This window comes from Sturnus vulgaris, chromosome 2 (assembly GCF_052056855.1).
Source record: "Sturnus vulgaris isolate bStuVul1 chromosome 2, bStuVul1.hap1, whole genome shotgun sequence".
In the NCBI taxonomy this organism is placed as follows: Eukaryota; Metazoa; Chordata; class Aves; order Passeriformes; family Sturnidae; genus Sturnus; species Sturnus vulgaris.
In genome coordinates this window covers 10685213-10712980 of record NC_142244.1, presented here as the reverse complement: position 1 = coordinate 10712980, position 27768 = coordinate 10685213, and the positions used below count along the sequence as shown (strand labels likewise).

General features: G+C 38.0%; 1 protein-coding gene across 17 annotated transcripts in view; it reads left to right on the top strand.

Moving 5' to 3' along the window:
- The window catches only part of LOC148224620 (uncharacterized), a 319037-nt gene that overhangs the window by 63674 nt on the left and 227595 nt on the right, over positions 1-27768 (top strand). For 2 of the 17 annotated variants that reach the window (XR_015800080.1, XR_015800065.1), the window contains exon 4: positions 27033-27114. The exons of the other annotated variants lie outside the window; for them this stretch is intronic. The gene's annotated coding sequence lies outside the window, so the exon portion shown is untranslated. The remainder of the gene's footprint in view (positions 1-27032; positions 27115-27768) is intronic. 17 annotated transcript variants of the gene reach the window in all.

Genomic DNA, 27768 nt, shown 5'->3' with positions numbered 1-27768 from the left:
TAAAAGATTTTAATCAGCAGTTTGACTTAGAAATGAAGTCATTTCCACTTGATTTTAAAGTTTAAGCAATACTGGTTTAAATGTGGTATGAGAAACTTTAATCAAGTTCCCAGATTTTTATGTCTCCATATTATGACGAGAATTTATATCTAGATATTGATTATATGCAGTAGCCTGTTCAAAAGTCATGTGTAAAATACCTTACACAAGAATTTCATACCATTAAAGCAATGTTTTAAGTTCCATAAACTTAATAAATCAAGGCTGAACATCATGAACATACATGACTTTTCCAGCAGTAAACAAAGTCTTTTGCTTTGAAAGTATACCATGGATATGTAAGTAATGCTAAACTTAATGTGTAAAGAAAATTTTCTTCTCTTTTTCTCAATGTGGATGCCAACCTGCCAAGGTTTAACCATGGAGAATTTTATTCTCACAGCTACCTATGTAAGTGTAAAATTAGGATCTCTTATGTGCCATTTAAACTTGTGTATTAAGAGCAGAACTAAGCCCAGGAAACCTCATGTTTATGTTAGGTAACAGAAATGAAAGGAATTTGGGGGTTTTGGTGTCCAAACCAAGCTGTCACAGGAAATGAGATGGCAAATTTGTTATAAATAGATCTGCATTGACTTTGATTATGTTAGAATGGGATCCATTGCATTCTTTGCCTGCTTCTCATTACAGAAGTTGTCTTCCAACTCATGTGACTGCTTTGACAGTGCTTTTAGCAAACTTTTGATTGGAACTTTGCACAGAAACAGATAGTAAGTGCTCAAATTCAGCTTCCCCTCCTGAAAGGACATGCTCAGCAGATGAGCTTGGAACTTGTTTCCCTATTGCACTTAGGCTCATGCAGCATTGGTTAGTTCGTCCTGGATGCACAGTCCAAGCACAAACTGTGATAACTTGTACATGGCAGCAGAGTCTCTAAGTTCAAATGATATGTCCATATTAGGTTTACCTCTAAGCTTTCATTATACCTCTGTTTTTTTCTGAAGTAACTTTTGATCAGCAGTTAATTCCCCCTGATTTGGACAGATTTCAATTACAATTTTTGACATTGTTCTGTCGTATTCTCCATAACTCCTTACAATGAACATGAAGGGTAATCTACAGATGTTGTCTTGGGATATACTTCTACAGTGTTTTCTAGGAGAAAAGTCTCAGTGAACAAGTCATGACCATGTTGGGAAGGGGAGCTATTTAAATTAGATTCTCAAGGATCCAACGTAAGAAAACAATTAAAACCATCACAGACTTTGAAGGCTGTCACATGATTTCTGCCACTTTTTTTTCCTACTGCAGTTGCACTGCTCATACCTTTGTATGAGTCTTTTTTCAAATCAGAGACAATCTCTTGCTGTATAGAGCTGTTTCTCCATAACCCCATTACTTCACTTTTTTACTAGCAAGGGAGCATTCTGCTCTTCACTTTAACTTAATGATTCTTTTATTTTCAAAGAATGTTTTCCTTTGTTATTTTAAAGTTCTATAAATTTTTTCTCTAAAGCAAATTTGATCTACTATAACTTTAAAGTCATCCACTTTCTGCACTTGACTTTGAAATTCAGAGTAAAACCAATATTTTGAGCTCTGTTTATATGTGACATGACATACCAACACTGGCTCTATATAACCAATCAGAGGTAGATCTGAGCCCTCTTAAACATTGACTTCCATTCACAGCAACCTTGTGCACTTTTGGAGCTTGTCAATCTCCAGAGAAAGAAACAGATCCCACAGATTACTGTGAATTGCTTTTCCAACTCTGTTTCTACTTGAACGTGCTCGCTTTATTGAACGTAAACTTGCTCTCCTTTTCAATTCAATTTCTTTAGTAGTTTCTTTTGGCTCATCTTTCTCTGGTTATATTTTAAGTACCTTGTGTGGGTAACACTTCCTCAGAGTCTTTTACAGACGGTGGGACTAGCATTTCAGATTTAGCAACTGGATGTCTAGTTTATCCCCCTCCTTTAATTTTTTTTTCTTTCCTTTTCTCTTTTAGGGGCCAGAGAATAGTTTATGTTCTGCAGAAGAGTCTGCCTTGGCTATTTCACTCTTAAAGTAGTTTGTCTGTTTGACTCTTAAGGACTTGTCTGTACATCTTTAGGTCTGTGAATAATTGGGTAGAATTCATCCCACTTTGGAAAGAGAGGGAGTAATAGTAAAATTACCTAAAAAGTCATTAGATTATTTTTTATTGTAAATAAATAAAAATATGCATACCTGTTTACTTCATTTGAATTAACATATTGCTAATAAACCTAAATTGTATTATGGTACCAGTGCATGAGTCGAACTCATAGGATTGTAAGAGGACACTGCTCAAGTTGCAGGTTGGTACATGTTTCATCCAATAAGTCTGAAAATTAATCAAACCTCAGAAGCTGACAAAATCTGTTCTGTGAATTTGGAGTAGAATACATAAGGGGCTGTCCACAAAATCATTGCAGTTGATGATAATGTTATCATAGATGTATAATATAGTACAGCTTGAAAGGGACCTCCTGAGGTCAGTTAGTCCAACTATCTGCTCAAAGCAGGGTTAAATCGTATTTTTTTCTTTAAATTTCAACAAAAGTTTTAGACAATAACAGAATCTTTCTATGAAAATAATTTCTAACAGGTTCCAAAAGATTGCTGACAATGTTCTGTCACATGTTCGAGGTTAGAATGAAAAGTTTCAAATATGAATAATCTCTTTTGCAATTAAGGGATTCAAAACAATTTCATAGGTTTGTGGGGCTTCTGAACACAATCCATTGTTAGAGTGGAAGCTGTCATTCATCTCCTGGTAATGGGTGCCACTAAATAAGGTCCACTCTTTCAGATGTAGTTTTATTTTTATGTGCTTTATATGCTGTCAGAGGGAGAAGGATATTGTAGAAATAGGAAATGTGGAACAACCAGTGCTGGAGTTGAGTTCTTTATCTACACTGAGTAATGCTTTTCTCTAAGCTCAGACTTACTCAAGAAGAGTTATGGTAAGGCAAGGCTTTTAGACAGATATCTGGGCATGACTGTGCAGTGACATGTCTTTACAGACTGCTTCAAACATTAAAGATAAAAGCATTTGGAGAACCCCTGGAAGAGGTAGCCCGGACAGGTCATCAATGTCCCATCCCAGTAAAAATTCAAGGTCAGTTTGGGTGAGGCACTGAGCAACCTGCTTTAGTTGAAGATACCCCTGCTCATTGCAGGTTGGACTAAATGACCTTTAAAGTTCCCTTCCAACCCAAACTATTCTACAATTCTTTGGTTTGATTTCAATCCAACATAGAACTTAGGTTTTCTTGTTCTTAAGTGCTCTAGTTGTCCCAGGAGAAAATACACTTTCTAACTGCTTAGGACAAACTAGGTCTCAGAACTACTCCCCCGTGTGACATTCTTGTAGGGTTTAGGGCTGGTTTCATGAGACCTGGAAGAGGAGAATTATATCTGTACTCACCAGTCCTAATAAAAAATAATTGGCCTATTTCTGACTGTGCATGGAGTAACTTACTCCATTATGCACTTATTAAAAGGTATAGGGTGCCTCATCTCTTCCTTTGCTATAGTTAGAAAAATTACACCAGTGTGTCTGAATAAATCCTTTTCCACTGGTAATAACTTGAGCTTGTTCTCTGATATCCTTGGTTTCAGTATAATCAACAAAAAGTTTATTTCTCTTACTTTAGGTATTCATCCACTAGTTCAATTCAAAAGGAAGATCAGTTTGAAATATCTTGAAGCTTTAACTCTTCAGGTTTCACTTAGTTCTTTTTACATTTAGTTTTAAATTTTATTTATTTATTTATTTATTTATTTATTTTACAAATGCTGTGCAGATGTCAAGGACGAATGGAAAAGCAATGAGATTTTTAAGATACTGTCTAGATGGAATTTAGAGCAACATACATATTTATGTACACACAGTGCAGTTCTAATTCAGTTAAGCCCATTATGTCTTCTGGATTTGATTCCTGAACTTTTGTCTGAACTGTCTTTTCAAGCAAAAGATCTTTGATTTGTCAGGTAAAGCCAGCAGCCAGAAGATAAAAAATCATATTCATCAAATTCATTCAGTGGTACCAGTAGTTTTGAGATTCTGAAATATCTTTTCCTTTCAGTATGTGGCTTATTTTTAATTAAATTGGCAAGACTTCAATTATCTTAAGTAACTAAATACATTATGTATTCACTTAGAGACCCTATATTAAGTCTTAGTGCAAGTTGCACTTATTTTGACAAATTTTAGGCAGAAAATTTCTCAGGGGAGTCCTGCTTTCTGTCATTCAAAAAGCTTTTATAATCATTTAGTCCAAAATGGTGATGTAGGCCGAAGTTTGAATCCCTGGCATATTGCTATAATGCTGCATTAGCTTAATCCTTCATTTTCTTGTCAATTAAGGACTTATCTTTATTCACAGATTCACTTATCTGTTATTCTTAGAGTATTTTAATGCTAGTAGTTAAAATCCCTTTGTTTATGGCAATAAGGCACCATTCAGTTTGTGAACTTTATAAAACCAACCTCTGCCAATTTTGCTGTTTGAGAATTGCTGTAAAGAAGTGTTCCCACAGTAATTACTTATTCCAGAGATGTTCACTAAAGAATGAAGTAAGGGGAAAGTGTATAAAACAATTGTGCACCGAGGCAAGTTTTACCCAGCACCTTCCCAGAAGCTACAGGGCATTAAAACAAAAACAAAACAAAAAAGCCCTCCAAAAACCCCAAAAAACAAACAAACAAAAAAATCCTTGCAAAACAGTACACAGAAATCTGTTGTCTTTAATGCAGTTGCATATAGTGACTTTACAAATATTGGCAATTACTTAAAGTATTCACATTTAAATCAGATTTGGCCAAAAGGTTGGGAGAAAGTGAGGGAGGAGGAGCAGGGGGGGTTGGCAACAGCTTTTCAACGTGGGGCTCAGCTGCCCATCATTACTCACTTTCAATGGTTTGGGTCATGGCTAGTGTCACTCATTTTAGTATGCACTTAGTGACATTGAAGTAGGAATGGCCAGCTGAGATAAAGAAATATGAAATAAACAAAAATTGTCACAAAATGCTCATTGAATTGAATGCTCATTGCTCAGTTGAATATTTCTTATGGTACATGAGCTGTTATCTTTTTTTTTTTTAAACTTTGTTGCATTTGAAAATATATATTTAATTTTAAGTGTGGGGTAGGAAGGAAGAGTGTGTACTATTAATATTCAATGGCACTTGTGGAAAAGTGCCATGAGTTTGTACTTGGAACATTTCATTTCAGCAGTACTGATAGAATGCATTTAGATCAGCAAACTGTTGTTGAAAGCTTTGTGAAAACTTTAATAAGGCCAGGAGTTTACCCATGGCAACTGCCCCAGTCACTTCAAGCATCAACAACTAGAGAAACATCTAGCAAATCTGGAAACTTCTATTTTTGTGCTATCTGAGCATATCTGATCAACAAAAAGCATAAAAAACTATTTTACTTTAAAATTGAGTAAATTCTGCCTTGGAGAATCTCAGTATAAATGCATCATCTTTATTGTAACATAGGAAAGAAAGAAAAAACAAGTCTGTTAAGTTCTATTTGCATCTGAATTTTTTAGTATTAATAAAGAAGTAGTTGTCTTCTGCTTCTCAGACTTCGGAGGCCATATTTCTTCACAGGAAATAAGGAGCTTGTCTTACGAGCTCTGAGGTGATTCAATCCTCTTGCTTTTATCTAAGTGAAGAAGAAAATTAAAAAAGGAAAACTGTGCCTGTTCTAGGGACTTAGTTCTTCTGAAGAAGTTGATGAAGATTTCTCCTGATAAGCTGCAACACTCTTAGGGTGCTTATCTTTTCATTCATTATTGCTGTTTTAAGAATAGAGATAGAATAATTGACTAAGCAAAAAAACCCCAAAGAACTGCTTTGCAGTTAGTCATATCCTGAAGCCTTGCAAGAAAGTATTCAAAGATCACTTTTCAACAGTAATTTTCCCCAGGGAAAAGCTTTGCATACTAGTTTTAAAGACCAAGCTTAATAGATGTCTTCTGCTTTTCAAAATATTTCATAACGGATTAGTAACTGGACTTAAACCTAGAAAACTGGGGTCTCTCATTATTGGTTTTTGCCAAGGATGAACCATTATTCTGTCATTCATTTTTGGCCTTCAGCGTAATGGCAGAGGATGACCTGGTGCTGCATTTTCTGCGAGATGGGAATTGTCAGCAGAAAGATCACAGTTTGAAACGGATTCCTTCTGTCTGACTTTCAGGTATGCTGCTTGAGACTAAATTAGTGTCTTTTTTGAGAGTGTCTGGTTTTGAGAGCTGTTCTATACTTGTCATACCAGACAGACAGACAGACAGACATTCTGTCTTTGTTGTGAACCGCAGTGATCTCTAACCAACAGAGATTACTGAGAAAATGTATGGCTGCTGGTTCCAAGTGACCTGTATACTAAACCTGAGCCCTGTGCTCATCTTCCTGGTGAACTCTGACTCCTGCTCTGCATTCCTCCCATGTTATTTAAAAATGACATTTGCCTGCCAGAAGCACAGCATGAGCAATAGCTGTAAAATGTTGCCCAAGGATGGAAATGCTACTGAGAGGGTTTCACAATTTGGTTAAGTTTTCTCTTGCAAGGAAAATATTTTGCATGACATGTGCTTGAAAACAGGCACTGTCTGTTACCATTGCCCTTGCCTTTTAATAATTATTTTAAACTGGTTTTTTTTTGTAAAACTTAGGTTCATGTGAACTGTCCTTCTGTTTTAATTATTGACTGCCTCAATATGTATATTGCTTCACAGGTTTAAATTCCTGGCTCGTTTTGGAAAGCATTAACATACACTGCTTTTACATTACATAACACTAGTACTGCATAAAAGCAGGTGATCTTGTGCATATGCAGCTACCCCATTTTAGAGTATTTTTCATGCCATTCCTTCTGTGGAATACTATGTTAAATGGTATTCTGGTAATGAAAGTGTAGATTGTAAACTATAATCTCCTCAGCCACGTCATGCTTCAGATTCCATTAAATGATCCCCGTCTTATCTTTTAAATGATCAGCACAGCAAATACTTAACTCTAAACTTCTGGATAATTCAGTTGTCATAAGCAATCATTTATAAACTGATTCTTCTCCAGTCTGTGGAGCAGTGAATCCAGCTGGCTCTTGCTATTAAACTCTATGGAGTAATCCAAATGATAGGACAGGAGACAACCTGAGCAGAACTTGATAACTTAATGCACTTGCTAAGTGCATCTTTCCTCGCTGTATCAAAGGTGATTTTTATTCCTTTATTGAATGATGAGTGGTCAGCGGAAACAAGTTGCCAGTTAATGAAATTTGCTTTTGACAAGGTAAAGGCTGCATGTCCTAAGAATTCATATCGATTGCCACTTAGATCACCCAAGAATTTGCATCACCTAAATGAGCAATAGTGGAACCCAGATGTTGATGCCAGGGAGTGGGAAGAAGCTCACTAAGGGCTTTCTGCAGTGCAGTCACAGGGCAACTGTGCACAAGGGCAGCCATCAGGCCTCAGAACTTGGCTAAGGAGAAGATCTGCAGCTCAAAATTATTTTCTAACAGAATACTTTTCAGCAAAGTCCAGAACCTAGCCATGAATGAAACCCAGCTGCCTGAAACTGTAAGATGCACGTTGTCTTAGAATTGTACTATCTGTTCCCATGAATTGTATGGGCAAACCTGGAACTGGAAATAATATTTTTGTCTGCTGTGCATCTCAAAATACAAAATCTGGTGAGTGGGTGAACCAGTTTTGAGACTGTAATCAAGAGCATCAATTTGTTTCTAATAACTCCTAACTGATAAGTACCTTACTACTGATAAGTAGTAAGGATCTAGTAGACTGAAGTGAAGCACTAGAAAAGCACCTACTGATGCTAAAACTCAAAATATAGTTTTTGAGAGATGGTCTCAGTGACTTTCAGAGAAAGCCCTTTAAACACATAACTTTCAAACTCATAAATATGCTTTTCTAAGCCTTAAATATGCTGCTTCTGGCACCTCTGCATCCTATGAATTGCAGGCAGTTATAAGGATTATATCCCTGATGAGAGAAGATAAAGGATGTTATTCCTTTATTTTTATATAAGCAAAATACAGACATACACTGGAGCCACATATGTCCCTGCCTAGATCATTTTACTACATGCAAATATGAGAAATGCAATAGATTGTCCTGTCTGGCTGCCTTTGTCAGACCTCAGTACACCTTACAAATAGAGCTGCCTTAGTCCAGGTAATGTCTTTGCCCAATGCTTTACAGTGCATAACTTTAAATTAACATCATGAAATGCAGCACATATATAATGAAAGCAAGAGGTTTGACGCTTGCTCTGAGATGAAACAATTGCATAAAGGGCTTTTTTAATATTAATTTTATATTTTTAATTTATTACAGTTTATATTCCTTCCACTTTTATGACAAAAATGTGTTTCCCAATGACATAATGCAGTTCCCTTTTTTGTCAGCAGTTTCTTCGAAAAGTTACTCTTGCTTCACTTTCTGTCCTCTTGCAATATTTATGAACTTTAGAGTATCTGGGTTTATTTTAAGCAGTTTTTGAGGTATATGGCACTCCTGTCATAATGGATGTGAGATTTCCCAGACATTATTTGCATAGCTCATCCTGAACAACTCTAGAACTTGAATTTTCCCTGCTCAAACTTTTTCTTCAGGTGTACTCTTGATGTGGATTTTATTACATCTATTAGAACATATTAGATATATGCAGGACAATATCTAGCCAAATAGTAAGATTATTCTTCTGAATAGAAAATGAAATTGTAACAAGACTGTGCAGATTTCCCAAAGTAGCAAAATTCCTTTGTGAAAAGTATGGATATTTTAACACACTATTTTCTGAAAATGTGCTATATTTTTGTAGTTTTTGAAGAATGCTTCCAGTTCCCAAATATTTTAGTATATCTTTAAAAAAAGTATTTTATTCCTTTTTTTTTTTTTTAAGAATAATTTGATCACTTTTTTTGTTCTGGTTTAAGTTGAATTTGGTGTATTTTATGTAAGAAGAGCCCAGACCACAAAAAACCAAACCAAAGGCCTGTAAATCCTGTCCTATTTCTGATCTGGGTAAATATAAAAAAAGCTAGTATGAAAGGCTTGTGATTGAACATCCCCCTTTTGTGAAGACAGGGTCTCCTTCTATAAATGTGGTCCCACTAAAGGGGTGATTTAAGGTAATATTAGCCTTGTGTAAGCAGGGTCAGGGAATATCGACTAAAGCTGAGGTATTTGGGGAGGGCAAGCTGTGCAGCTTTCATTACATTCACTGAAGACACAGAAAACATTTTTTCTGTTTAACAAACTTCCCTATCCCAGTACTGAGACTGTGGCACACCCCTACATTCCTGAAAAATCTGTAAACCTCTTTACTAAGTCAATGGAGTACTCACACATTTGGGAAGTTTTTTTCTGGTGTGAAGAATAGAAGCAGATGAGACATGAGATGGCAACCATATAAACTTCAGTATAATGTCTATTCACAAGGAGACTGAATTAGTTTTAGTATTCATGGGACTGTTTTCTGAATTATTTACTATAGAGATATTATTTTGTTGATGTAACAGAATATGGGGTAAAATTTCTTTTGTTAAAGCAGGAAAAATATGTCTAGTATTTGCTAGGCAGCAGTAAAATTTGTCAGCCTGTCTGCTCTACAGAGTCAGTAGGAACTCAACTGCTTGTTCTCCACCATGAACCTTTCATTTTATAATGTAAAATCTGTACTTAGTTTTCCCAACTTCACCACACCAGCATCAAATTAAGTCTGTTTTGTAACAGACTAGTTAAAAAAAACCCCATTCCTTTATTAAAAGGATGAGTTTGAGAAAGTAGAACTGTATCTTTAGTGATGAGGGAAAAAAAAAAAGGGAGAAAAGACACAAAAGGAAAACCCAACCCAGGAGATAGTTTAAAGTAACTGTATTTTTACACTTGGATGATAACATTTTGAAGGTACTGGATCCCTGCCTATGAAAAGGTATCAGTTTGCCTTCAGCAGACTATTATGTTCACAACATATTCATATGAACAAAAAAACAATAATAACAATATTTCAGTGATTATTGACTGTTTTTGGCTTAATACTGGGTTGCAGTCATGGCTAAGATGTCCTTTGTATGTAATGGAAAGATGAGCTGGTCTTTCTGTGGGCAGGCATGAGTTATGGCTTTATGGTTTTGGTGCATTTTTTTCTTCAGCTGCTGGTTCTGGTAATGATCCTCCTGCTGTTCTGTAACATTCTGGTAGCAGTTATAAACCTCAGCCATGGAGGTTTAAACTTCACTGTAGTAAAGGCTGTAGAAATTTAATCTAGAAACCTTTTTTAAGTTTATATGATTCCTTAACCTCTGTGGAGCTTGCAAGAACTCTAATGAATGGTGATTAGCTGTGATCTGGTTACTGGCAAAGTTGCAGTAATATGGACTTGAATATGGAGCACTTTTAGCTTTTGAAAGAGAATCCAACCCATTTATGGCCACCTGTGAACTTTTCATGGAAGTATTTCTACTGGAGGAATAACAGCTCATGCTACCTGTAGCATTAATAAAGCTTTAATAATTTGTTAAGAATCAATCTGTAAATGCATTTTTCAGCAAATCAATGTAACTAAGATAAACCAGTGGTTATAAAGAGCTGTTCAGTTCTTCATTTCATTGTTATGTGTATAGGATTATCTCAGTATTATTTATAAGTTGTGCTTTTTTCACTTTTCCATTTCTCAGTGTCCTAGAAGTTCAGTATTGTAAGGTGAAATATAAAGGTAATAAAGAAAGGTTAAATCTACCAGGTGAAAATTACTGAGTGATTTAGAAAGGAATAAATACACACACTTTTCTTGGGTTATTCTGGGATGCTGAAAGAGCATCACCGAATTATATAGGAATAGCAGCTTTGTAAGGATGCTGTGAATGTTTGGTGATTACAGGAGTAGCAACAAAGTATGAAACATTTGTGATGGGTAAAGTAATTCGTAGGCTGCAGACATAAGCTTACATGGAGAAGACAAGTAAAATAAAACCTTAGAGAGGTAAAGAATGGAAAACATGAAGAGCTGGTGAGATAAACAGTGGCGTTTCTTCATCCTTTCTGTACTTACTCATTTTTTACAGGTCAGGCAGTTGACTGTCCTAAGCCAGAGGTCATAACTATATCTTTGTGTTAATAGGCTGTGATTTACCTTCTTGCATATATTTGCAACCTTTTTGTTGGTAATATTTACACTTAATGAAGTGTTCTGTTGGCAATGAGTTCTGGGATCTAGGTATGAGCTGTGTGGAAATGTATTTCTCTTGTAGGTTTTAAAGCAGCAGCCTGATAATTGTATTTGAGGCTCGCTAATGGGAAAGAGGGAATAATCATTACTACATTCTCTATCCTGCTAGTAATTCTGTAGCTTTCTAATTTATTTTCTGTTCTTACATCATAGGTCATCCTCTTTGCTTTTCTCTTGTCGCCTTCTGGTACATCTTTTATTGGCAAACGTACAAGAATTGTTCCTGGACTTTATCATGTGTTTTATTCCTTATTCTTTTGCTTTTAAGTTTCTAATATTCTTTTTGCCTCCCCCTCAGCATATGTAGACATGTAGCTATGTAGACAATAACTGTCTTAAGTCCTAATAACCAATTAAGATTGCATCATTTTGTGCGTGTATATTTAATTAGGTACAGAATGTATATATACACTTATATACATACATACATACATGTATGCATAACAATGTGTGTGTGCTGTGTCATGACGTGATTTGAAGCCTGATTGAAATCTGAGAGTGAATGTTTGCTCCCCTGCCACATTGTGTCTTTACCAGAAGCGTGTCTAGGATTCCACTGCACTGAAATATAAAAGAAGGTTTGTAACACTACATCAGCAGTACATGTGATCTGTGCCAAGTGTTTAAAAATTAGGCTTCAGGGTTCCTTGATAGGAGTTAGGTTAAGTGCTTGAAGGATAGCTGTCACTGGAGAAGTAATTTTGTGTTTTCCTGTGAATTCTTTGTTTTCTCCATGTAGAGCAGTGTGACAGACAACTGCTCTCAACACACTTCACTTCGTGTGTGTCGTGCAGGTCTAGTGGACATTGGGAATACTTAAATTTCTTTATCTTCTTCCCTTTGGTGATGGGTACATCAGGGCCAGCCCCCTCAGGCAGCAGAATCTGAGATTGTTGGAGTGCCAGTCATGGTGGCCAGGTCATGGCTAATCCACAGGCACATGGTGCCTTAGTCATTGCTGCTGGCACGGTGCTCTGACTGCATCCAGGCAGAAATGGGAGAAAACCGAGTCACACTTTCATAAGAAGACAGGTAAAAACAGTCTGCTTTAAAACATGGCAAAGATTCCCTAAAATTATCCTCTGTAGAAACCCATGGTAAATTAGAAAATTTTAATTCAAAATATTACCCATCAAGACATGACTAATTTTAAACTTTGCCTGGGAGTCAAACATAGTCACTTTTATAAGTATACAGGCTGCACTTGACCATATTGCTGTCATTGCTGTCAAAATGTGCTACCTTTTTTCCTAATCCAGGCATGGTTGGAATGTGTTAGACTACTGAGTAGACCAGGTGAATGTGTTCTGTTTTGATGTGTTTGGAGGGCAAATACTGCCTGAGAGAAAGCAGCCAGCCAAAGGAAAAGAGAAAAGGGTGCAGTTGTGAAGCTGGAAGTTTCCCAAGAGCCATTCTCCCCACCCACCCCAGCATGTCTTGGTCATGTTCCTCCTCCTGCAGCTCCTAAAGTGACCATTTCTGATCCCAGGTGCAATCCTCATGGGCTGTAAAACATTAGGCACTTGTGCTTTGCCTTCTAATGCCTGGACTTTGCTGTGTGATTTATTCCCTAACAAACGTATTTATGTTTTCAGCCAGTGTGTACCCACTATAGACTTTCTACTTGCCTCAATCCCAGCTCATAATATTAGTGTAGAAAACCAAACTTCGGTCCACATCTGTGCCAAGTTCTTTAAAGTTCCCAAGCAGTTAAACTGGGGAAGTCTTACCGGGCAATTCTTTGTATATTTTTTTATATATTTATTTATTGGTTTGATTGATTTTTCTTTCCTGGTTGGTTATTTATTTGGTTGGTTTTTTACCACAATGAGATATTTTTATGGTCTGTGAAAATGGCAAGTTCATGTGATTGCTCTTTTTGCTTTTGCATTTGTCCCTTTTTTTTTTCTTTCTTTTTTTTTTTTTTTTTTTTTTTTTTTTTTTCCCACCGTAGGCTGATTAGAATGTAATGCGGCTGTTGAGTAAGTGAAGTGGCTACAAGTTTAATGCAAATGTAACACACTTCAGAGTTGTGTACACAGTCCTTTCAAGTTGGTTGGATTTGTGGGATGTTTAGGTTTGTTTTCATTTGGAGTTTTTTGTGGGTGTTTAGGGATATTGTCGTGTTCGGGGCTTTTTTTGTTTGTATGTTTGGGGGAGGGTGGTGTGTGTTTCTGTTCCTTTTGTTGTTGTTTTCCTACACCCCAAAGCACAGCTGCTGATGAGAGTGTTCAGAGCAGAAAGGGAAAGGATTCTCTGTGCTACTCAGGACCTGAGAGACAGCTGTCTCCCACTTAGTCTGACACGGAGGTATAAATGAGAGACCGGCAAAATATCCTTCATCTTCTGAGTACCCTTCTGGCTTCTGTTTTCTGGTTTCCCTCCACCTTCCAGAAGATTCTTGTTCCTGGGGGACGCAGGGGCTTTGCCGAGGCGCTGGCCGCTAGAGGATGCTCCTGGTCCGGCGTTGGAGAGCAGCGTGGCTGGACCGGGCATCCTCCATCCTGCATCCTGCATCCTCCTCCCTCCCGGCACAGCTCCCAGCCCGGCTGCGCTCCGCTCTGTGCTACCCAGAGCCGGCAGAGCTCACTGTCCCCGGGGGGAAGGAAAAGCCATCCAATTCTCAGGCAAAACTGCAAAATGCTAACGAAAACCAGAGAGCCACGCTGTAGGAATTTAAGTGTGTTTCTTATGGTGAAGTTCTTGGGTTTATTTAGGTGACACTCTTAATGGCATGTTTGCAGTGTACCCCACAGTATCAGAATCCTGCTGTGGATGGTCCCACTCTGGATGTGATTTAGATTTTCAGCTATCTTTCTTTTTTTGTCCAGTCGTCTAAAGTGATCCAAATCTCAGTGCTTAAATGAGGTTCAAGGCTTATTTTTCATTAAATATAGTGGAAAATACATTCTTAAATAAGAAACAAACAAAAAAAAGAGGACTATTTAGAATGTGTAGTTTTTCAAGAAAGGCACATGCATGAAATTTATTCCATATTTTAAATAAAACACAACAGATATCTCCCCCCAAAAACTCTCTAATCAATCAAACAAAAAACTAACAAAATCAAAATTGCCTTTAAGTAAAAAGCAAAGCATGAAGTTAAACATTATGTATGGAAATGTCCCTTTAGTTCTCTACTGCCCTTCCAAAATTCTGTTGTAGCATAAACAAGTTCTCTGGCATATAAAGCACAGGATTTTGTACGGCAGTAGCATGAAAAAAAAATAACATCGAGTATTTTTAAGGCACCAAAGTGGAGTAACTCAAAGGTTTAAAAGATGGTAGATTTGAGGTAATTTAAGATGGCTCATTTGTTCACATGCACTAGAGCACAGTCTTTAACTCTGTAATTATCTGCTGTAAAAAGCTGCCTCTTTCTCTGTCCCCATGTCCTCACCTCCTGTGGGATTTCTGCCTTATCCAGACCCCAAGTTAGACCTGCCTAGGGAGTTTGTGTGGTGGAAGACTGTTCATTTCTTGCAATTGGATGGTGTGCAGTAGATAAATCAAAGACTACAGGAAAGGAAATATATAGGTGAAAAGCAAGATAAGACTCTGAAAAATAGGGCTGTAGTCTTGTCCCTGCCACTGATGTTTAGCAAAGTCAGTAAATTTTTCATATCATGTGTGTATTCCCCAGCTTCTGCGTGCTGACTGTGAGATCTTACACTCTGATTAATCAGAAGCTTGAACACCCACGTCTACTCCTGAAGTCACTAGAGAGTTGTTTTGAGTCTACAGAATAATGAGTAGTGCTATCTTCTCTTGCAGCTCATGTGCCAGATGTCTCAGCTTTGGTATACCTGTGTCTCTCTCCCTGCACATCTTTTGTCATCTGTATGAGACAGATGCTGACTTTTTCCAGGCTGCAGTAAAAATAATACAGCTGAATCACTTGTATCCTCTGATGATGAGCACCAAACAACTGCCTGGGCAAAGTAAATAAATTTGTCTTCAGAACAGGTTTTGAACCACAGATAGGAAATAAAGGACACTACAAAGGATTGCAATATGAGTAATGGAACAATACAAAGTAGTTAACTCTTAAAATGAGCATTGTCTATCTTGTGCATTGAATGAAGCTACATTAGTGCTGTGTGTTAAAGACTATCACAAGCTATTTAATAAACAAGCCCAGATAAGCATCTAGACTGAGTTTAAATTGCACATTATTTCTGAAGTTTCCAAATATGTGCATACTGAATTCCGTATCTAGACTGACATTGCTTAATGGTGTGTTTAGAGTGAAAAAAAACCAAAACCCAAGTACCCTCACTAACAAGAAGCTAGTATTTTCTAGTAAGAAACTTTGTGCAGCTACAGGTAAGCATTTAAAATATGGTTAATTTACAATTTTTTCCTCTTCTATTTGGTTCCTTGACTAGATTGTATAAAAGAGAAATCTATTTCCTGCTACAGGAATGAAAGAACTTTGCTGTTTTTAGAGAAGAAACTCATGTAGGAATGGGAGTGTTTTCTCAGGTTGAGGAACCTGTCACTATTTGTGACATGATGTTTCTAATGAAGAAGAATAAAGTTGTGGTGTTCCTGTCCCTTTTTTTCTGTGTTTCACTGCCTGTAAACAAAACAAATTATAATTGTAAAGGAGGTTCCTGAGCTTCCATTACAGCTGCTTGCCTTTTGCTATAAAAATAAACTGGAATATACCTGCAATCTAAATAGAGATAAATAAAAATGTTAGGCGACCAAATAACCAAGAAGCTGAATTTATCTTCTCAAGTGATTTAGGAACCATACTGTAATTCCCTGCTCAAATTGTGTTTTCAAAGATGTTTAGCTCCTAATTCATTCCCACTTGCAAGGAAATCCTTCCTAGAAGTGTAAAAGAATGGTGGTGGCTGTGGAAAGTATTAAAATATTGTTATTATTTAAAGTAATTTTTCAACAAATTTTAAATTAATTCCTTGAACTTCAACTCAGAATTAGAAAAAATGCTGGACGTTTTTGAAATTTTACATCATAGAAGAAAGAATAAGGAGGCTGCAGAGCAGAATAAATTTCTTAAATCAGGTTAGGAAATTTCCATCAGTACCTAACACTTTGAAAGCTACTAAGGTCTAAGTTACTTTTATTACTTTTGTGTTTTTCTGCAGTGATAGCATTTTGTTACACTATTGAGTGAGTTACAGTATGTTTCCCTTGTCTTTTATGTTTGGTTTGATTTCAGTGTCTTGGCTTGAGGTTGAATATATCTTTAATAATGTCTTTTTTTAACATGTCCATTTTTTTATGAGTGAAAGTATTTGAACAACCTTTAATCAAGTGAAACTTTAGTGAAAGGATATATAGAACTGAAATTGGGCCCTCTTTATGGTCTTGGAACTGTGAAAGGTGGTGAGGCAGGAGGGGAGCATGGGATCAAACACAGTCAGTCAGCACTGCCTTGTACTTCCCAGGGTAAGGTGTTAGTGATGGTGTTTTACAAATGTGTTGTTTGGGGAGCTTGGTCAAAGTGGTTTCAAGAAGATTTCACCTCTGGCAGAGGTGAGTGACTGCCTGGGGGTGGAGACGTGGCTGGGGCACCAGAGCATCAGCTCATCCTGGTGGTGTCTGCTGACAGGCAGTGGTGACTGTGGGAGCCCTGTTTCCCCATTTTTTCTTGTTTAATTCCAGGGAAAACTCGTTGTCCAGAATGGTCCTGTTGGTAATTTATGATGTCCTGTGCAACCAAATATGCACTTTGGCCATTTTTTATGCATTTTGCTAACGATGGGTCACACAGTTTCACTGGAAGGTTTTAAAGATTAAAGTCATCAGAAAAGACAGCCCTGGTGACTGATATTCTCTGACCCCATGACCTACCAAAGGCCACAGAGCCACACTAAATAAAGCTGTCTCAAGCTTATCACTTCTGTTGCGCTCCAACACAGAGTTTAAAAAGATGATCAGATTTGACTTAAAGACTTTCAGGATTTATCTGGCATGTCCTTGAACAGGCAGCTTTAATTAAAATATATTATTTGTCTTAAAAATGCCATTTCTCTAATAGGAATTTGTCCAGCTTTCTCTTGCAACAAATTATTTTCCGTAAGTAGAGTTTTCCCACCTACATACCAGAAGGTACTTGTTGACTGAATTAGATTTATTTTTTAATATATACAGCTCTCTATTATACATAGAATGTGATCTGGCAGGAAGACATTCCTCCTTTTTTTTATGATATAGAGAAGTCCTCTTTGTGAAGTACAAATATCCAAGAAAATTGGTGGGCTTCTCCCATATGTGCAAGTAAAGACCAGTCCCAAATGCTGCAATTCAACATGACAGTGTCTGTACCTTCTTTCTGTATAAAAGGCCTTGGAAAACAGTTCTCCTTAGCTCAGTTCTCAAGAAACAATAATAGAATCCTTTTGATTTTCATTCTTTGTTGCCTGATATATTAGCAAAGATTGATGTAAAATGCTGGGATGATTTACCAGCAAAGTGGGTACATCAGGTGCCACAAAGAACAGGCTCAGCCTCATTTTAAAGCCCAGGAATTGCAGCAATAATGTCATGCTGGAAAGGACAGGACTATGACAAATTGAATGTTCCAATTTTCACGTGTCCCTTTGAATTGCCTTAAACCTGGCTCAAATACAAGCAGGGAGCATCTCCTGATTTTGCTTGGCTGTGGGGTGCTTTGAGTGCCTGGAGCATGGGGAGCACAAAAGTCCCCAACTGCTTTCTCATGCCCTTCTGCATGTGGCCAACAGTCAGAAAGCTTAATTTTGTATTTCATTTTTATTTATTAACGTAGCCAATTTAAGTCTTAGATATCTGTCTTTACTGTACTGCTATTCTCCAATAGAAGCCCATTATATTGTGACTTCATACAACATACAATATATATTTAGCCCTGAAGATTGCACTTCTTGTCACTTTAGATTTTTAATTTATTGTGTTTCTTGCTGCTGGCACCTTTGAAACTCAGTGGAGCCCTGCAGGGGTGTTTCAATCTCCTGTTTCCTATCTCCTTTGAGCTATTGCATTACAATAATCTGTCAAAGATGAACGGGAGTCAAGGAAATGGAACACCTCAAGTGGCTGACACTGCTGAGCAGATATCCTTCTGTTTTTGCTGAGTGTTTACATACCTCTAGAGTACGGATGTGGCTGAGCTGGATTAGATGCACAGAAAGTTTGTAACACCTTTTCCATCTTAGAATAACAGCAGTTCTGATTCTATATGAAAATGATACCATTTAAACAACTTCTATGACAACCTATACATACAATTCCTTTCTAATTCCTTCCACGAGTGCAGTCATGATGCCAGGTATAATTGCATGTGCACTGTGGTTGTAATCATTTAATGTGGTTAAAAAAACTATTGCACCTTTTGAGGATTAGCTAAGGAATCAGTCTGAGGAGTCCATGCACACCGTTTGTATCCCATTTCCATTCCATAGCAGCATCAGGAATGAGAATGTAGGCAAAAGGAACCATCACAGGGTGCTGCTCCCAGTGGTAGTGACTGACACTGGAATCAATTCTGTAGGATCTATGATAAGTATTTGGCAGAAGTTTAGCTAGTAAAAGTGATTACAGCTCAAAGGAAATATATATTGGAATACCACAGAATATACTTTAAAGTACTAAGAGCAATGAAAGTTTAGCTACTGTAGGTATCCTGTGGCCTACAATGTTACATAATTTTCAAGTAAGACTCTCCTTTTTCTCATCATTTTGTTGAGGTGAGTTTATTAAATTGAATTGAAGAAGGCTTTATAACTATGTATTTTTTCTTATTCTAAAAGAAACCACAAATTTCCTGCTCATGTCTTAAAAATTTTGATGTGGCCGAATATTTGTTGACTCCCTGGTTTTAAACCCAGTATTTTATTGGAAATCCCAGTTAAGTCAATTTCTTTCATGATTCATTTCACTTGGCAACAGAAATGTAAGCTCTGGCCTCTGGCCCTAATGAAATTCTTCAAATGCAGTCTACATAGCAAGAGGTGAAGGGGCAAGGCACAGTTTAATTTCCCAATAACACTTTATGGCAAGCTTTGTAAATGTACTTGCTTCTGGAGTTTTCTAACACCCCTCCCTCTGAAACTAGTCAATTTGCAGCCGAGAAGTTGCTGTATTCAAATTGCTTACATGAGAGAGGTTGGAGGGCAGTGTGACACAGGACCTTCCTGCTAAATTGCTAATCCAAATTGGGCCTTAGTCAGTCTTGGACAGAGTTGTCAGTGACCTATAGGAAATGAGTTGGGAGCTTCAGCCCGGCTCCCGGAGAGGTGTGCACATCACAGGAGCAATCGGCTGGCACTAATTGGCACCCTGTGTAGCAGCCTCAGCACAGAGCCAAAGGTCTGCAGGGGAACTGAGACTGGAGTGCTCCCTCGGCCTCAAAGATGGTCCCTCTGGGCTGGAGTTTAGGGCACGTTTGCAGTGTCATAGGTGGAATTTTGCTGTGCCTCTTGCAGTGCTAGACCGGAGCTGTGGCTTGGGAGCTCAGCTTCCCAGAGGGTTCGTAGGGTGTTGTGAATGCCACATGGCTTTTTAAACCCTGAAATCACTTCAGCTTTCCTTCAGGTATAAACATGAAAGGAACATTCACTAAGCATTAACCTGATAGTCTGAGGTGTCAGGTTCAGGATTTCACGGGAAAAGGGAAGGAGCGGGAGTGTGTATTCTTTCAAGACAAAACTTTCTCATGTCTGTGCCCAAATGCATAAGTACTTTTACTCTGCCAATTTTTTTCACCTGTTGGCCTCAGAAAGGCTATAAATTAGTGCTGCTTAAATATTAAAAATATATTTTTCCATGAGTAGGATTGTGAAGATCTATTCATTATAAAAGCATAGTAACACATGGTCTTCCTACACTTGGAATTGTTCCCAGACCATAATAATTACAGAAAGTTTATTATGGGTATTATCTTCCCAATTGCCTTGCATTTAAGAAGTCTATTTCTTGTTTTTTTTAGTTCTGTTTGCATAGTTTCAGTCATTCAGGCAATGTGGAAATAATGTCATGAAGACATCAGTCCATTCAACATGAAGCACTAAATTAAGAAATGAGTGATGCACCTACCTAGTATTTTAAGCCAGATAGTCAGAGTACTGATAAAATATATTGTGTGAATTGGAAGTTGAGCAAATTTTCTCTTGAACATACAAATGAATAAGGACCAGCAATGATAAATTTTTGACTGTGGATGTCTGCTAATAAGAAAAAATAGGTTTGTGTGATGGAGGTTAGTTTGTTTCACAAAATCTTTGGTGTCTTCAGAGAGCAATTTTTGTCCATCCAGGTATTATTATACCAATAGAGATGACAGGAAGGTCTGCATAGAGCATGTATACTTACAGAAATCAGGGTACACTGTTTTTTTCCTTTACAGCTTTGCATGATTGGAGTTGCCAATGACCTGCTGCAATTTTTCTCCTGCTCTATCAGATAACTAAAGAAATCAGGATTACAGCCGTAACTGAAATGATGGAGTTCTGAAAGTAACACCCTTTTCATGTCATACAGCAGCCTCTCCATGCTCTCTCACTGCATGATGTGGTGCACGTTCATCTGACAGACACAAATTGGAACAGTAAAGAAAGCAAGGCTGCACTTGCATCCCTGAGTTTGGGATCATCAGCTGTTACAAAAGGTCAGAGAGTTCGGGGATAGACTCTACTCTCAATATTGCTACAATACAATGCAAAACATCACCCTGAAAAAGCTACAAATTTTTTTATTCTTGTGTTTTAATGGTCTGCACTAGAACACAGTGGTGCTCTAAGTGTGCAAAGCATTGCCATTTGCAAATTCCCACCTGTTGTTTCTGTTTCCGGAAACACTATCCCTGGCTGCAGTCTGGATGTTGCCCCGGGTGGTGTCTGACTCTTAACCCAAATCAAATAGTAATTGTTCAGACACTGTCTGGCTCTCATGCAGTGGAGGGGAAGGCACAGCAGCTCTCTAGTTACCTCTTAGGAAGCCCAGTTAAGGATTTCCCTCAGGGAATCTCCAGCCTGTTGTGCTCGTAGACCTTTGGTGTAAGGTTTCAGGTCACAATCCCCCTTGCCCTCCCTGCTGCAATAGGGTCCAGCACAGTGATGTGCAGACTGCAGGATGTGAAAGACTGGGACATGGGAGTGAAACTGTGTGAAAGGACAAGATTAAGTTTTCCTTTTTGCTTTTGCTGCCAGTACTTTGTTAATGCAAACATAGCAGTACCCAGACTACAACACTGGAGCTGTAAATGGTTTGCCAGCAACTGAGATGGTGTTGCCACTCAGCTCTTAATGCCATTGAAGGAATGCAGTTATTGCAGGGTAGTTCAGATCCCTGGAAACCAAGACAGAAACCCCAGCAGGTTCCTCTGAGACTGCCAGCAGAACTGCTGCAGGTCCCAGCTGTACCCTCCCCTCGATTCCTTCTCCATCAACTTCTCCAGCAACATTCCTGCAAGTTCTGATTGTTCCCTGCTCATGAGTTAACCCTGGACTCCCACATCCCCTCAGTTCCTCAAGGCATGGGGCTGGATTCATCCCAACTTGCAGAATCAATCAGGAACTCTCCTCCCAAGGCATTAAACCAAAACTGTGAAACACTGATGATTCCTTGAGAACTGCTGGCTCAATCCCAGTAATCCTGTCCACCTTGTGTTACTGCAAAAGGTCACATTCTCCATGCCTACAAAATCTGACAGGTTCTAGTTAAGGCCCAAAGAAAAGACTGAAAGTGTGGCAGAGTGCTGGAAGGTGTATGCACACAGCACCAAGCACTGCAGGCAGTATGGACTGCCCTGTTTAACTCAACCAAAGTTTATCACTGCCTTCCAAGGGCAAGATAGGGTATGGGGTTTGTGTCTGAGACCTCTGTTTATTGGTTCCTGACTTGAACCTATTAATTTGGCCTTTTAGCTTGAAGTTGCACTGTTGCTGTCTTTGAACTCAATGGAAATAGTGACTTTTATACTGTGGACCTGAACAACCATTGTCTTCCATGAAAGGGACAAAGTAACTTCTCTTTAAAAGCTTAAGTTTTCTTTGGTTCTCTTAACACTGAACTAATTAAGTTTTTCCATTCAATGGAGAATAATTAGATTTATAACTAGTAATTTGATTAAGAAATTATGAACATTTTTGAAAAATATTTTCTGATAGTAAGAACAGGGAGAACTCATGTGATGATGTACTGTCACATATCAGAGGAAACCAGCTAATGAGAAAGATCTCCAATACCCGTGGTTATGAATTTTTACTCTCTTCTGGAACAGTCTGCCATCTTATTTTTGAATGCTGGATAGTTTAATTGTTCTAGCTCACTTTCCTGGGTGACTAAACTAAGTAATATAGCTTTGAACTTTCAGGTTTCTGTATAGACCCAATACCACCTCTCAAAATGCATGTTAATCCTAGGGAAGACCAAAAGAATCTACTAACATATGCACACTGCCAAAGTAAATGATGTCCAGATTCCTGAGCTAATCTTCGCCTTTGATCACATGTATCAGAAAATTTATTTGCCAAAGTAGTGATGAAAAGATTTCTGGTCATTTTGAAGTGTCAGCTGCAAATAACCTGGACTTCTTGATTTTCAAGATAAATCAAGAAATGTGGAATATTTTCCTCCCTTTTCAATCCTTAGGAGTCTCCACAGAAAGCTTTATAGTAAAGCAATTCAGAGAGTAGCAGTAGCCATTCCTTTACTGGCATTATTGCTTTATATGTGAAATTGTGTGACACATTCTGTCAGTGTGTGGATATCTGACTCTGTTGTTACCTCTGAAAGTAATGGCACAAGGAGATGACAATGTTTTTTCTTATGTTTTTTCCTCATTGGCTATGTTTTTTCTTTCTTCTTGTTCTACCTAAAGGTTCATAACTCCCAGTATTTCTGTGCTCACAGAAATTAACATGAAAGCATAGTAATGACACATGGTCGTATCTGTCCTGAGGTGCATCTCCAGCATGGAGCTTGGTCTATTTTTTCTACATTTTACACAAAAGACTTTTTTTTTTTTTACATTTTACACATCAAATAACACTGTTTTTTACTTTGGTTATTGCTGATTTTGCTGTTTGCTGTTGTGGTTTTCCTACTTGCTTTTTTGCTTTATGAAACCTTCCTAGTTTTTGCATTGTCCCTTCTCTTTCTATTTTCATATGTATTTACAGTTGTGTATTTTAACTGATTTGTGGTGGATTTTTTAATACTGTAGAACATGCCTTTCCATTTTTAACACATATGGAGGTTTTGGTGTAATTTTGCAGAATTCACTAAAACTTGATCTTTGAGTCTGTGTTAGACCCTTATGAAGAGGGTGGGATTTTTTCTTTTTAGTTTTATTTTTGGGTCATTGCAAGTTTGGCTTTTTAGGTAAAACACAGCGTATTTTTTTGCAAAACACCTTGTTTACACTGAATAGCACTTTCTTGTTTCAGGACTTTCTGATGTATGCAGCTAGATGTGAGAACAAAGCTGAAAGACTTTTCCTGGTTATTACATAAAACCTATTTGATAATTAAATCCATATTATATACTCTAGATGGAGGTTTTCAGATCAGAACCCGGGGTACAGAAAGCTTAAGTTGTTTCACTGAAGGTTAAGGAAATCAGGGTGGAGATCTGCACAAATCTTGAGTGTGTTTCTTACAAGTATTGATCATCGTGGGCTCATCTCCTAGGGCATGAAATGTAGTTATAGGGGGAAGAGTCCAAGTTCTCATTATCCTGGGGAGAAATCACAGTAACAGCTGTCATGGTTGTATAATTTCTTTTGTTTGGATGTTGTGTCTCTTCCCTCTTGTGACCCATGGCATCCAGGAATGGGGTACAGACTTGAACTAAACCCACCAAACCATCCCATCCCTGTCTCCAGAGCACCTGCAGGCAGAATGGACAGATGGGGAAGGTCCTTGCCTGCTCACACAGCTTCCAACACCCCCTACACCTTACCTCTTTGCTGTGGGGCTGTGGAGGCAGTTCCCAGGATGTCAGAGTGCTGCCAGGAAGAGGCAGGGTCACCTCAGGAAGGTGGCAGGTTCCACAGGTGCCACAAGGTACACAAGAAGGGAAAGGCAAGGGCTTCCAGCTGGGGGTTGTAACCTTGCTCTGGCCTTGAGAAGAGGAGGACAAGGACACAGGAGGACATGGGCACCCCTGCTGCACACCTGAAGCCCAGCAATGGCTTCAGTCATTTCTCAGCTGTTGCAATTTGAGATGACATCTCCAAGATGGAAAACTGATTTCCTTGTCACTGAGTGTGGATCACCTTTGGATTGCAAATCTGAGTTGATAGTGTCCCAAACTGCTCCCATTGCAAAGCTGTATGGAGAAGGTGTGCTTTTGCATGCACTGGAACATCACAGTAATGAAAACCTTTAAAAAAATCAGTAGCAATTAAAATAATTTTAAACTTAATCAGCACTCTATTAGTGAAGACTGGTTTCTTATTATTCTGTACAAGTGTACTTGATAGATATCAGGTAGGTAAAATTTATCTGCTTGTGGTGTCTTTGTCCCCTTTTTAGTTTTTTTCGTTTAGCTCATGATTTTATTTAATGGAAGAGACACTTCTCACATATTGGCTTGACAATTTACAAGCATTTGTTTGTGCTGAATTAAGCACATTTTTAAACTTCGTGTGCTGCTGCTGACAGTTTGGGGATTGATTTTTATCCCTAGAGAGATGCCTTTTTGTCTTTAAGGCAAATTGAACTTGACTGCTGGAGCATTCCCTGGTAAGAGAGAGAATCTACTTTAGGGATATTTTTCTACTGAGAATTCATTTTGAACTCAGAAGCTTCAGCAAGGTCATGTTTTTCATGACACTTAAAAAAAAAAAAAAAAAAAAGTAAAAAAGTTCACAGACAAAGAAGTAGCATTAACTTCAGAGAAAATAAATCGGAGCTACTATTACCAAGCTTTTTCCCACTGTACTTCTCTGTCAGGGAGGTGTGCCTAGATATGCAGTAGGTAAAAAATCCAGACTTTTCTTCTGAAAGCACATGTTAAATGCTGGTGTGGGCAATGGCAGAAAAAGGTTTTACCCATCCGTGTGTTTTCATGTATGTTATGAGATAAAATTTAAAAACTTCTGTAACATTTTTAGGACATTCAGATATTTTCAAGAACAGATTCATTGCTTGTCCACATGGGATGGGGTTTACAGACATGAAAGGATTAATGTAATGAGAGATGTGTGAGGATGTAGGATCTCCACCACACAGGTGCTTTAGGAAGTCTTCGTTCATGTCAGGTAGAGCTAATTACCTGCTTCCTTTTAAACAGTAGGGTCTGTGGCTGGACATGCTGGGATAGACTTACACCCAAAATTTGCCCAACCTATATTCACCCACCCCCCATCACAGTTTTTGTACACAAACATTATATTGTTGATATATTAACAGGGAAGCTTGGAATTCGATTATGTATCTTTCCCTTCAAGGTCTTTTTTGGCACTAGATTTGTTTTATAGATCTATTTTTTTTACAAATATCAGTACAGCTAAAATAAGTAGTGCCTGTGTAGATATCTGGTCTGGTTCTGTGCTAAAGAAATATCACTTCTCACCTGAACAACAAAGCTGAATCAAACCATCCTGGCTGGCAGGCAGGTCTAGTGAGGGCTTTTGTGGTGTTACCTGGCAGGTTACTGGGGAGGTGATGGACAGACCCCATTAAAATCTCATTTAATGCTTGTCTCTGGAATGACTGCACTCTCTTTAATCTCTGTCTTTGTATTCACTCACACTTCTAAAACCCCCAAGTGACTTAAAAAATAAATAAATAATCTCAGTCCTTCAATAAAGTACCAAATGACAAATTCATACCCACTTGTTTTCATTTCTAGGAAATCAAATCAGCTGAAGGAAGTTTTTTACCACAGTGCATCTAAACAAGTTGTAAGAACCAATTTCTTCAGGCAGCTTTTATTCTGCTGGTTATAAAATCTTCTTAAAGAAGCTGCACACCTGTGTAGTCTTGCTTTAAACCTTCTTTGGGATGTTCTTATTGGATTTTTCACACGTTTGAGTCCTAAATGCCTGAGTTGTCTTAGCATGTTTTTGAAAGCCTGGATATCAATTACCAGAATTTTCACTTGCTTTTTTGTTGTTTTTTTTTCCCTTCTCAGATTCCTCCTGCAATATTTGTGACATTTGCTTTTAGTAGTTACTGGACTAAGACATTTTGCAAAATCCAAGATACAAAGCTTACAATATTATTTGCACTACAAAGAATAAAATGAAAACCTGTACCTTCAAACTTGAACAAGTGCCTTGCATGTACAGCAGAAAGAATTTGGCTGGTGTTTAGGATGGGGTAGGTGGGAGGTGAGAGGAAGCAGGGACTGAAGTTTTTGGTTACAACTGGTGAGCAACATCCCACAGCTACCCCGCTTCAGCAAGGGACTCACATTTTTTGTCATGTTCTCACTTCCAGCATTTTATTAGTTAACTGCTAAAGTTTTTGCTCTGATTCACCTTGGGATTTGGATCCTTTTTGAAATTAAGTTATCTTTAAATTAGAACATAGCATTTATTAATAGCAGGAAATTCCAAGTAATTATTTTGCCCTTTCTCCTCCTATTTTTTATTGGAGCTAGATGTTGATTTTTGTGAATGGTACCTTTTCTACCCTAATCAATCTTGTTTCTCTTTTGTCCTTTGGCCTGAAGACTTTTGGTATTTAGAATTAACTTTGTTCTCAGTCCTTTCCCATTTTGTGCAAGATTATGCACCTAATTAGAGGTAATTGTTTCCTTGTTCCTACAGCATCACCCAAGCAAGCAGTTCTCAGCTACTCCTGAAGGTTACAAGGGATCTCCATCCTAGAAAAAGCACAGCAAAGACTTTGGTAATTTGGTATTTCTCTCTGGCATGTTCATTGTTCTGTACCTGTAACAAGCTTGTCTTAGATGGGTTTCACCTGCTGCAATAAGCTGTGGGAAATCATGGAAACCTCGGTATTCTCAGCCAGGGAATGGCAGCATGAACATTATAATGCTGTCACAAAGGTTGTTGATCAAGAATCTATTTTTTTAATCAAAGCTTTAACATTTATTAGCTTTGTGCCAGGTTCTTTCTTGGGCTTTATTTGTAATTAAGAACAAATGCATAATTTTACTGATTTTACTGCAACTTTTTCAGACTTCTGAATTCCAGGAATGAATACTTATCTGTTATCTGGGGCTCAGAAAAGGTATTTAACTGGGTCTAATCATGGCAAAATGCAACTTGTCATCAATTAAGTTTGTAATTGTGTAGCAGGAATGAGAACAATCTACAGGAGCGGGGGGCAGGAGAAGACCTTTAAGTAGCAGTGCATGGCGAATGAGATGCACAGCTTCCATTATCACCAGGAGCTGCATGGATAATCCAGCAGCCTCAGCACTGGGGAAAATGTACCCTGGGATGTCAGGTGTTAAGGGGAAGAATGGGCCTCTCACGTTCTTTGCACTTACAAGCCGGCTGTAACCTTTTGACTCTCTCTCTCTTTCTCTTCTTGAGT